The 13,438-nt window shown below is 33.8% G+C and overlaps 1 protein-coding gene across 6 annotated transcripts in view; it reads right to left on the bottom strand.

Moving 5' to 3' along the window:
• The window catches only part of LOC5565895, a 108,496-nt gene that overhangs the window by 5,030 nt on the left and 90,028 nt on the right, over nt 1–13,438 (bottom strand). The window lies entirely within an intron of this gene.

Genomic DNA, 13,438 nt, shown 5'->3' with positions numbered 1-13,438 from the left:
CCATGTAAACTTCAAATTGCCGTTTGCACAACCAAATTTATTCCAAATCACTTCAAATTTTGGACGCGAAAACTTCAAAACATGCAGCAGTCTAGTATACACAGCTTACAACGTGTTCAACGACTTGGCTGAGAAAATCATAGTTTGAGAATGACTTAATTTTTTTTTCTAAAATTAGAAAGTTCTGAAAATATGCTGAAAATCATCTGTTGTAAATTGTCGTTAAGCTCAAAAAAAAAAAAAAAAAATAAAAATCTGCGAACACTGTACTGTGCAAGAGCATGAAATTTCAAAATTGAAACCTCTCTAATTCTTCCATGTTGTTGAGAAAAACTGTTCATGTTTTTTTTATCTTTATTAAAGAGATTTTTAGCCCTGGGCTAAACTCGAAACAAGCGAACATATAAAACGTACTGGGTACCATTGATCAGCGGGGTACTATGCATTGTTATGATCCTACTCAAAATAGGTTCAAATTAACACATTCCGATTAAACATATTCAATTAATAAATGGTGCTTCTCAATCATATAGTTTTTATAATAAGAACAATGAGTTTTGGCAAAAATAACGGTAAGCTTACGCGAAATTTTTTGGTCGTAAATAAGTAATTACACTACAAATACCGCTATTTACTTAACTAAGGGTTGCTGAATCCATTGTTGTTTTCAAAAATATCATAGAGATTTTGCGTGTTGAAAATGGAAAATTTGACTATTTCAAGCAATTTGCATGCAAGTTTGCCAGCTTATTTGCCTTATTAGCCACAAAATTCAAACTTCATGCGCATAACAACACTTATCAACAAAGTTTATGATACTTTCGATGCTCAAAAGATATTGTTTGATGATTTAAAAAAAGTATTGTTTTTTGTCATATAAGAAAAAAGAAAGAATTTTGTATGGAGACTGAAAGCATGTTAAAAAACTCGATTTAATATGAATTTAATCGTGCAATTTTCACCAAATTATATCTGCAATGAAAATCGAATTTCCATTTTCCATGCCGAATTCATTGGATCATAAAAAAGTTAGATAAATCATACTTTAAATTTGATTTAAACATCGATAAAATCAGAATTATACAACTTTGGTGACCTGTAGCTAACAATTGTGACGTGCTGGAAGATTTCTGAAAAAAATATCAGATTCAGCAATCCCAAATCTACTAGAGACACATAATTTGCTCCTTGAGACACGAGAAAATGTCATTTTTGTCGCGCTGTGTGATATGCATGATCATTAGAGTGATGCAAATTTTGAAATTCTAGCTCCCCTAAGCTTAAACGATTTTAATTATGGTAAATAGCATCCTCCCAAAGTTTGAAGTGATTCGGAAGAAATTTGACTGTGCACACGCCATTTGAAGTTTATATGGAGATTACTATGGAAAACGCAAATCTTTTGTGTTCAGCCCTCTATCTCTTCGTCATAATATTTTATGGAAAAGTGAACAAATTCTTCTAATGTGAAATCCTCTAAGCTACAACTTTGCCGAAGACCACTTTTTGATTGGACGTCAGGATAAATTGTTATTCATCATCATAAAGTTGGTTTGCATGTAGCATGCTGCACCAACTGCTCGGCAGGCAACAGTGGTGCTCCTGGCGGGTAGAATAGATCGAAGTAATCCAGGCTACTATGTTCTACAGCAAAAAGACAGTGTTGCTTTGAAATTTTTTGAATGATCATTTCAGCATGGTTTAGACTTTGAAATCAATAATGACAAATTATTCTTTCGTCCCATAAAAATGTGGTCTTCGGCAAAGTTGTAGCTGGGAAGTTTTCACATGAGAGGAGTGTGTTCACTTTTCCATAGATTATTATAACGAGCACTAAGAGGACTGAACACAAAATGTTTGCCTTTTCCATAGTAATTTCCATATAAACTTCAAATAACGTGTGCACAACCAAATTTCTTCTGAATCACTTCAAATTTTGGGAGGATCTTTTCCATCATGATTGACATCGTTTAAGCATAGGGGAGCAAAAACTTAAAAATTTGCATCAGTCTAATGATCATGGTTGATCTTACTGAAAACACGTCTCCCACAAAAGTTCCAACTCTGAAAAAAACAAGTAAACTGCCTTTTTTTGCTAAAAGCGTTATAGTCGGAAACGATTCCATTATCAAAATATTATATAAGGGGATTTTTTTTTTATTATCGGACAATTTGGACTGAAGGTTCTCCGATTTGTATGAAATTTTCACTAGAGGTAGAGTTCGTGGATATATGACCAAAAGTGAAATTCAAAAAAAAATATAGTGGCCTATTTTCCCGGAAAACTCTAGATGAATTTTCACGATGGAAAAATGGCGGAAAAACTATCGTCGTTCGTTTGATTTGTCGTCCGTTGCATCGTAAAAGACACAACATAGGAAAGACGTCCGGGCCGAAACAACATATTTAATAAATATTGATAAGTTTTCAAAGAAAGTGGATCTTGAGATTTGATCCTTTAAACGTTAGCATAATGATTGATTGTTAAAAGAACTTCCCGTGCGGCTCCCATAGAGGCTGTTAGCTTCAATACTAAATAACATTGCTGATAAAGGACATACAAAACACCCAATAAACCAATGGAGAGTGCTGCGATTGACGAAAAGCTTCTTCTGACTGGAAAGGCAAGGATGGTTTACCGTGTTACACTTACAATGCGTGTAAATTACTGCCGCCGTTAGCGCACGGTTATGAGGCCCACAATAGAACACATTTTCCTATAGGAAGCGTGCGGGTAGTCATCGGTTTTTCAGTTCTGGCGCCTAAACGGTAAAAGATACCTCTTTGGCGTCTATGGACGAAAGTTGAAGTATAGATTGATGACACAAAAAATATTTTTCGAAATTTTTCATGATACAGACGATAGTTTTTTCGCCATTTTTCCGACAATTTTCTCCATGGTGAAACATTTTCCGGGAAATGTTTTCCTTTTTATATTTTTAATGAATTGCTGAGAAAATTTCCTTTCGATTTCACTAAAAGACTTTTGTCCTACGATGCATAATTCAGGAGATATGAATTTTTAAAGTTTGAGGTATATAGGGAAATCGTGAAAATGCATCTAGAGTTTTCCGGGAAAATAGGCCACTATATTTTTTTTTGAATTTCATTTTTGGTAATGTATCCACGAGCTCTACCTCTGGTGAAAATTTCATACAAATCGAAGAACCTCCGGCCCAAACCTGTCCGATAATTTAAAAAAATGCCCATAAGCAAGTTCAGTTTATCAAAATAAGCGAGTTACTGTAACTAATATATAATTTCCTATTGCCTACATTTAGGTGCATTTCGTGGTTCACAGATTTTATAATTTGTGTTTTGTGTTATAAATCAATTTTAAGTATTATTCCAAGCTGCAAACGATAAACCGGTATTTTGTTTTTATTTCATTTGAAATTTTTGATGGTCTGACTTACCCCGAAATAACTTTATACTCGGGGTAAGTGGAACATATCAAAACAACCACCAGAAACAAAAGTGTTCTTAAACTTTTCAAACATTTTCTTATAGAGTAGCATTACAACATTCAAACAAATGATTTTTATCGAAAAATTCAATCAAAAATTACGTTATTGCATAAGAGGGACTGATTCTTGTATTTATTCATTTTTTTTAATTTTGAAATACGAATTCAAAATTAAACAAAGACAGAGATGAAATTTAAGATGCATCATGAGAACGATTACTTTTATATTTTCATTGAATTTTATATATTATTTCTACCAAATTTAGTATTTAAGGAAAACAATTCCACCCCATGAGATGGTTTTCTGCCATGCATATAAACAATAACAGAACATATTTATACTTTCGTCAATTATTGAAAGTTTATGTGCAACTTTTAATCAATAACTTAAAAATGATATATTTTGAACATTTTTTATTTCTTTTTACGCTTTTATTGTGGAATTTTCAGTTAATATAATGTTTGTTTTGAATTTGTTTGAAATATCGTTTTTTTATGTCCCACTTGCCCCGGGGTACCTTATGTCTACTTGGACTCACGAACTCGTTTGAGTATAGCCGTAGCGTGGCTTCATATTATGAGCGTCCCTGATTCAGAGCTCAGGTTTTTGGCAATACAATATTTACTAAATTTTCATATACCTACATCGAATTATTGGTTAAAAATCGATAAGGCAGCGTCCATAAATGACGTAGCATTTTTTGGGCGATTTTTGACACCTCCACCCCATCGTAGCCTATTTTACATGGTTCGTCACAAAATCAGTTTCAAATAATTAGCCTTTGGTTTATATCAAAGTTTTAGTTGATTCCTTCAATACAACTTATTGGTCAAGTTTTGTTGACAGGGGATGAGTATTTTGAATGAATTATTTCAGCATCTCCATCAACAATTAATAATTTTTCGAAAAATTTTGCCGAGAAACATAATCAAAAAACATTAGAATATTTGTAAAAGTAACTTAAAACATTTATGTTGGAAACTGAAAGAAAGTTTTATTTTTTAGTACATATTCTGGGAGGTAACGTGACAACACCATCTGAAATTGCCAAAGAATTTTGTCCAAAATTATGTCCAATACCTGTCTGGTATTATCAGAACCTAGGATTATGTTGGTACCGTAAAATGGGGTGAAATTGATCACTGTTGAGTGATTTTGTTCTATAATTCCTAGTAGGATGCATGTATAACCATCACAATATTTTTAAAACTGTACTGGGTGGATTTTTATCGAAATAAATAATAACGATTAAAATATTGACGAAATATTATCATAATAACAAAAACATTTTTTTTAATCCAAAGGGGAGTTTTTGATACCGGGATGAACCCCAGCAACACACATTTTATAATTGTGTATTATCAACTGATATATGACCAAAACTAGTCATATATAAGTTGATAATACACAATTATAATATGTGTGTTACTCGGGAAGTTGATTGATTACTGCGATAGGTTTCCAGAATTGTAGAAATATGCTATTTACTGAATCTGAATCCAATCTCAAAAATCTTACAACTTGTTGATAAATCGGTCAATTTTATAATTGAATGTTGTGAATTTCAGAATACACCAAAACGCCTAAAAGTATGCAATTTTCATTGAAATCAGCAACTAATTCCCAAAAACATTATTTGAGTATAGAAATTCATTATCTATGAAAATGAATTTTTATACTCAATGGAAATTCAAAACTGGGTTCACAGAACATACATGGAATGTATGAAATAGTTCATTTAAATGATTGGCAATAGCCGATTGTTTGAAGAAGAACCCTTTAACAGCTAGCTCATCAAACATTTCCTAAAAAATCTGTTTTTCCCATGGTATAATTATTTCAAATGTCAAACCGATTTTAGGAATATTTAGAGTAGCTATCAGGTAATGCGACTCCATCGAAATTGTGATAATTGAAATCTCATCAGCTCTTTACATGTGGGTACGAAAATGATCAACTACACCCCGAATTACGGTATATGTGGTTTGTGTGAGAATGCTCTAAGTTGGTGAAGCCCAAGTCTAAACATTTGATTTGTATTTATTTGTTTGGTCGATGGTTTGAAGGTACTAATTCAAAAACAAAATTCGACCACATCGAAGGCGAAGTAATCTACAAATTATTGTATGTAGAACTATTCAAGTAAGTTTCCGATTAATTCATATTGATAAATCTAGTAATTTTTCTTAGGAATTTTTAACTTCCTAATCCTTCAGCAGATGCTTTTAAACGTTCCTCGCGTTTAGTATCATACAGGCGTATCTGCAGAGATCGAGTTCTCTTCATTGATTTTCTCTTTGGATCAGTACACGAAGTTCAAGAGATTTTGATAACATTTTACGATGCAACATGACGAAAGACGACGATAGTTCTATCTTCTGAATTGAAAACAGCAGTCAAAAACATTCGTCCGGCCAAGTAATTACACTGAGAAAAATCTACACGTCAAGTTCGTGCGTTTTACTTACAGATTTGCGCAATAAGAAAACCACATGACTCGAGTGTGGTACATAGCCATGTGGATTTCATCATTGACCTTACATGTATTTCAACATTAGGTTGTCATGTGAATGTGACATGAATGTCTAAAGATTAAATCCATAATTTGGGAAGCCCGGGATTAGCATATTCCATTTTATTTGAAGCTGAAAACCAGGAAAATCTGTTAGTGGAATGCGATTTTTCTTCTAAACCGTACATTACATTCAATGTGAACTCCTTTTATATCGGACATTTACTTTAAATCGAATTCGTGAATTTTCATCTAACACTTTCACCTTCAAAATTTGCTTCTTCTCTTTGGAAGCATGATGATGACTGTCGTTCGATCCCGATATCCAACCACAATTTAGTTCTCTATGGGTTGATCACAAATAAGTTAGAAGTTTTGAACATGAAAACCGATAGCAAAGCTCATCGATTTGATCATAACAAACTGATTGCGCAAATCAACTTGAACATGATGATCATGACACAAGATAAGTAAAACACACTGAAGTTTGTTGCATACGAATCTGAGTGGGAAAGCTTCAGGAGCTTATGTGAAAATTATGGAATCCCTGTTGCCGGTTGACGAACCGGTCCATAAGGCAAAACAAAAGAATGAAATGTGTAACACACACACGAAGTTTGCAAAAAAAAATCCCAGCTACTCGATATGGACGTTCATGAATCGATCCATAATTTTAAACACACAGATCGAACGTGTGGATTTTTATCAGTATAGCTCAAGAAAAAATCAATGACGAGAAATTGATCATTCCTGTTTCGAACTTATGATACTGAACGCGAGATACCTTGCATTCAGTATCATAATGGTGTATTTGCAGTGATCGATTTCTCTTCATCCATTTTCTATTTAGCTTATTACTTGGCCGGTGTGATGTTTTCGACTGTTCCTTTTAATTCAATAGAAAGTACTCATCGTTCTTCGTCATCTTACAGCGTAATATGATCCAAGAATCAATTAAAATTTTTGTATTAATCCAAAGAGAACGTCGATGAAGAGATGTCGACCAACTGCATATACGCCTGTATGATCTCTACGCTAGATATGTACGTATGAACATTGTTGAACGCGTTTAGAAATTGTTTCAACTTTTCATTTTAATGTCCGCGATTTTTCTTCAACAGTGAGTTTATAGGCGTCTTGCCTAATATGTATCTTCCAAAATTTCACCTGTAATGCCGTCTTCAGTGTCGCATCTGTCAATGAAAACAAACTCTATTGGAATTAAATGGTGTAGTACCAAATTCGGTTTTTATTCACTTATTCGTCACAGTCCAAAAACTTTTAGTCTGCACTGTTGCCTGTGCATGTTAAAAAGTCATATGGCAATTAATAATGGGGATTTTTTTTATTACCGTACGGGTTTGGGCCGAAGGGTCTCAGATTTTCATGAAACTTTTTCCACAGGCAGGGCTCATGGATATATGAATAAAAAAAAATTGAGAAAAATTCAGGGTCAGGGTCCGGAAAACTCAGGTGGAAATTTTTTGTTTTCCCTTGACACTACTTACTTTAAAAAATCATAACTCAAGAACGAAGCATCGTAGAAACAAAGTTTTTATATGAAAATTTAAGCAAATTTTCTCAAAAATCCAAAAAAAATATGAACTGGAAAAAGTTTTCCACAAAATTTTCCACAAAATTTTCCACCGCTGGGAAAATTTGTACAGAAAAGCCGGAAAAACTATGCCCGAACTCGTGGAAAATTTTCAAAAAAATATTTTCGAGAAGGTAATTTTATAAGCCTTAATCACTGAAATTTTTGGAATGCACTTTTTTTTCGTTTTTGAGTTATGGCCAATTTTGTGAAAAATGTCCAGATGTGTCATATTATACTTTTCTTTGAAAAATCATAACTCAAGAACGAAACATTGTAGAAACAAAGTTTTTATATGAAAATTTAAGCAAATTTTCTCAGAAATCCAAAAAAAATATGAACTGGAAAAAGTTTTCCACAAAATTTTCCACCGTTGGGGAAATTCATAAAGAAAAGCTGGAAAATCTATGCCCGAACTCGCGGAAATTTTTTAATAAAATATTTTTGAGAAAGAAACTTTATAAACTTCAATTCTGGTAACTTTTAGGATGTACTTTTCTTTAGTTCCTGATCTATGGTCAATTTTGTAAAAAATGCAAAGATTTGTTTTCAAAGAAAAGGCTAATATGGTCATTTTTCACAAAATTGACCATAACTCAGGAACAAAAAAAAAAAGTACATCCTAAAAGTTACTAGAATTGAAGTTTATAAAGTTTCCTTCTCAAAAATATTTTAATAAAAAATTTCCGCGAGTTCGGCACGGTGTCTCTAGAGGAAACCATTAATATAAAAAAATCAGTATCGCTGAAACACCCACCAAATGAAAGCTTAGGCTTTCCTCTTTCATTTGAGACCGGTTTGAAAATGTTCTATCGGGGGGTCCTGAACATTTTTTTTTATTTTAGTAAGAGATGCGTACCATAGATGATCTTCTTCTACCAATAGTATGATACAATGAATCGCTTGTGCCATATGGTGACAGATCAATCGAACCGTAGAAGGCCATGACAAATATTTCTGGACAAACATTTGAAAAGGGCTGGAGAGGTCTTGAGCCTTTTTTCAGAAACTTTGCTGTTGAGCCCTTTTTAGTTCGCTCATGAAAACTAACACCACTATCAGAAAGATTAGTGTTAGCTCTTCTTGATAGTACCCAGTCAACATTTTGGTTGGTATAACTTTTGTTATACATCATTCTATATGAATCAATTCAATCGTATAGAATGCACGAAAAGGCTATATACCTACCAAAGTGGAGGCTATATGCGTACTTGGCACGACTTTTTCGGACTTTCTGCGATCAGATAAACGATGCCACAAAATTTGGATGAAAATAAAAAAAGGTTTCCAGCGAGTCTCGAATACAGGACCTTTGGATCCGGAATCGGGCACCTTACCACTGTACCACCAAGGGTTACTTGTCCGATGAGTGATTATTTGCCAATGTTAATACATGTTTCATGAACAGCGACACATACTTGTTGTTCTTTGAGGCCCATGTAGAATTAGAAAAAAGTTGAAATCAGTTTGAAATAATAGATGAACTTGAATAACGAGAACATCAAATTTTCAGTGTGGTGAACTGTGATATAAAGCGTGCTTTAGAACAGCGAGCGATAGAATGGTCTAAACTTGTAAGCTTCTGCTCTGGATGATGTTCTAAACGTGAGCTTCTGAACTGTAAAGTACAGCACTGCATTTTAAACGTTAAAAAATTTCCGAAGTGAAAGATTTTTAGTGCGAATCCGAATTCCGGTGGAATTATGGAGACTTCCTACAGCCCAGATAGACGAAGTTTGGGTGACAATTTTTGCTAAGTTATTGCGATTTCATGCGATGGTTACTGGATTGATATATGATCTGTCAGTTTATATAACATAACGTGATTCTATGTTGCACTATTTACAACATGTTTTGTTGTCAACACAGATTGTCGTTTAAGAATCGTATTGGGGATTTATGTACAACTTGTATTGACATTGATAACGCTTAATATGGCATCTTGTGCAATTCTGATTTTGGGCACATGAATATGTGATTTTGGATGCACATTCTTATACGATACGTGGTTCACTGGGTAGTATTGGTGAGCGTGAACGAGTTGAATTGGGCTCAACAGCGTCTTACAAAGCCATTGTTTACCTATGTCGATGTGCCCTTTTTAAATGTTTGTCCAGATTTCCATAAAACAAGCTTGTTTTTGTTTTGGCAGTGTTGCTGTTCAGTTGATTATAAATTCAGTAAATAGTAAAATTGTATATTTTTAATCAACATTTATTCAAATATACAAAACTAAAATGGTTGTTAAAAGTATTTAAAATTTTAAACAAAAAAAATGTTTAGAGATTTGAAAGATACATACAACAAAAGATGCATACAACTGAATCAAAATAAGGATTATTTATTGAAAAATAACCTTTTTTTTAGATTCAGTTGTATGCTACCGTCTTAAAATTCAAATATATTTTCATAAGATATTGCTTTTTACGATTAGTAATAAACAAAGCGTTTGAGAAATCATCTACTCATGGATCATTACATTACAAATGGTTTCACAGATTACACAAACAACTAAATTGGCATCAATGGTAGGGAAATCGGCGCTGCGTTATAACGCTTCATTGCTTAAGTTGTCGCGTTCTAAGGTGGTATAAATTATAAATTCATTGTTTTGGGTCAACATTTTGGTTTGCTGATTAGAGGTATGCCTGTTAATAATTACAATAAGTATATCCCAATTTCACACCTATTAATAAATATATATTTACACTACACTCTGTCAGGAGACATGAAACATGAAACCAAAAAGCCATGAAGACAATCGTTCGAAATTTTGCGAATTATGTTTAAAGAATATGTGTCTGCAACCGTTATCAGCAATAGTGGTTGATATTATTGAACAGCACATTCTTCACGACATCAGGATTACAGTCTGGTATTGTCCTACAAAAATATGTCGAGCTTGCATGTTTATTCGTTCATTAACCAATTCAAACTTTTGAATATAGCACTGTATAAATATAAATACAATTTAAAGCCTACCACTCAAAGCATGTTATGATGTGACAACAACAATCTTATCAAAACTAAAGGGAAAACGTGATAGACACAGTAATGGAAAAAGTAAGTACTAATTGAATTGGTTGGTTGTCGAATCTACACAGTTAACCACCTAATTTAGAATCTTATTCAACATCTGTGCAACCTAAAAAAAACCCCATTTGTTCGCTGATGACTTGTTTTTGATAAAAAAAAAATGTGATTTGAGCACCAGATGAGCGTTGCAGTTGAGCAGCTGTCTAAGGGGTTTGGATGTTGCAATCACCCCAAACATCGCTTTCAAAATCAGCAGACTTAACCAATCAGTTCAGGGGTTTTTAGAGGAAACACATCTGCACTTTGATTTGAACGATAATGCAGAAACTGAATTAAAATCTGTATTATACTGTAATAACGTTCAGGGGTTAGTTGATTATGTGACGTCCAAAAACGGGGGTTGGCCTGGACAGTTCGATTTACAAGCGATGGAGAAGGGTCTTTTAATCCTTTACCCTGTCGATTATCGAGCATAATTCTGACGTCATCGGGTCGATGTAAGGATACTGGCTTCAAAATACTGTTGCTGCTTGCTGTTGCTTCTGGCGTTCCAGAAAAATATGACAATATTGAGAAAATCTGAAAGACACTGTTGCTTTTGAATAATTTAAGGTGCTTCATTGCTGGAGATTTGTAAATCGTCAATCTGTTTTGCGTAATAATGGGATATAGTTTAACATTTCCTTGCCTATACTGTACCGCACAAAAAAGCATTATCCAATGTAGCTGGTCATCCACGAATACTTTGTCACATACGCGTCCGCGAAATGGAAAAGTCTCGGCTCGGACCATAAACTGCCGGAGCAGTTCTTCAATTGTATTTACTATCCACTGCTCGATGGATCACCCGACGAACAAATTGCCCACCACCTTCCTTGCATATAACACTAGGTGTTGTAAGTCCAATTGACAAAATGTAATAATGCATTGATCCAAATAATATCGAGGAATGGGTAAGCATCAGCAATTTGATTGTGTGATTCATAAAGATGACCTAAAAATTAATTCTTTTATCACAGATGAGGATCATCAGTTGCCAACGCCACAACAAATGTGGGTTCACCAGATAAAACTGTCAGAAGCTTTTGAAAAATCGGCATGTTTTGGAAGTTTAATGGGATCTAAGTTTGCTAGTAAATTGTAATTTATCGTACTGTTCTGTAAATTATCTCTTTTCAATGAAAAAATGTATTTCAGGCGCTTGATCATTCTGATCAGGTACATAAAAGTTGTTTTCAAACAAGTCTGGATGATGATTTTGCAGAAAAGGTTGAGAACTTTTCAAAAACGTGGATTGCTTACCCTATAGCTCGGAGTTCCATATTTCCGCTATCATATCCCAGAGTTTTGATAAATCACAGGAAGTGGTTTGAGCAAATACGGGAAACAAGCCAGTGAAATCGTGCATTTCGATTTTCAAGTTGCTTGGAATCATGTTAAGGTTCCGGAGAACTCCGAAGCATATGATCGACAGCTTCTTTGAGCAGTAGTAATGTGCAATAGTGAGCCTTAGTAAGCCGTATTATCCGTATTTACTTTATCGATATGTCGTGTATGTTATTGGTTTAAATAGAATGGTATAATAAATCCTTTATATTAATTGGTTAACTATTTGTAGTAAAATTTCTCATGGCTACCTAGATAAACATGAAAGAAAATTACTGTGTGAGCCATAATTAAGAAATTAGTACTGAAACAACGGCATTGTACTGTTTTGAAAAAAAATGTTCAGGACCCCCCGATAGAACATTTCCAAACAGGTCTCAAATGAAAGGGGAAAGCCTTAGCTTTCATTTGGTGGATGTTTTGGCGATACTGATTTTTTTATATTAATGTTGTTCTACCAAAGACACCGTGTCGGGCATAGATTTTCCAGCTTTTCTTTATGAATTTCCCTAATGGTGGAAAATTTTGTGGAAAACTTTTTCCAGTTCATATTTTTTTTGGATTTCTGAGAAAATTTGCTTAAATTTTCATATAAAAACTTTGTTTCTACAATGTTTCGTTCTTTAGTTATGATTTTTCAAAGAAAAGTCTTATATGGCACATCTGGACATTTTTCACAAAATTGGCCATAACTCAAAAACGAAAAAAAAGTGCATTCCAAAAATTTCAGTGATTAAAGCTTATAAAATTACCTTCTCGAAAATATTTTTTTGAAAATTTTCCACGAGTTCGGGCATAGTTTTTCCGGCTTTTCTTTACGAATTTTCCCAACGGTGGAAAATTTTGTGGAAAACTTTTTCCAGTTCATATTTTTTTTGGATTTTTGAGAAAATTTGCTTAAATTTTCATTTAAAAACTTTGTTTCTACGATGCTTCGTTCTTGAGTTATGATTTTTCAAAGTAAGTAGTGTCAAGGGAAAACAAAAAATTTCCACCTGAGTTTTCCGGAAAAATAGGCGACCCTGAATTTTTCTCAATTTTTTTTATTCATATATCCATGAGCCCTGCCTGTGGAAAAAGTTTCATGAAAATCTGAGACCCTTCGGCCCAATTTGTACGATAATAAAAAAAAATCCCCTAATCTAAGTTTGTGGGCTTGTGTTACCAAACACTTAGCCGCATCGAGTCAAGGAGTGTGGGTTAGATTCCAGCTAACTTACGACATGATAATCTTGTACTACACGTCTAACGCCTTCAATGCATTATGTACCTTACATTTATTTAATTGTGATGTGAAAATTGCGGGGGCAACATACGCACAACTTTTAAAATACCTTTACGCAAATGAATTGTGGCATCTTGAACTATGCAGATAAGTAAGAAAGTCAGGTGTAACCGTTAATTAATAGGCAGGATCTCCAACAATTCCTATTATTCAAATTG

This window comes from Aedes aegypti, chromosome 2 (assembly GCF_002204515.2).
Source record: "Aedes aegypti strain LVP_AGWG chromosome 2, AaegL5.0 Primary Assembly, whole genome shotgun sequence".
Taxonomy (NCBI): domain Eukaryota; kingdom Metazoa; phylum Arthropoda; class Insecta; order Diptera; family Culicidae; genus Aedes; species Aedes aegypti.
Note: the sequence above shows the minus strand (reverse complement) of the source record. Positions and strands in the feature narration are given on the sequence as shown.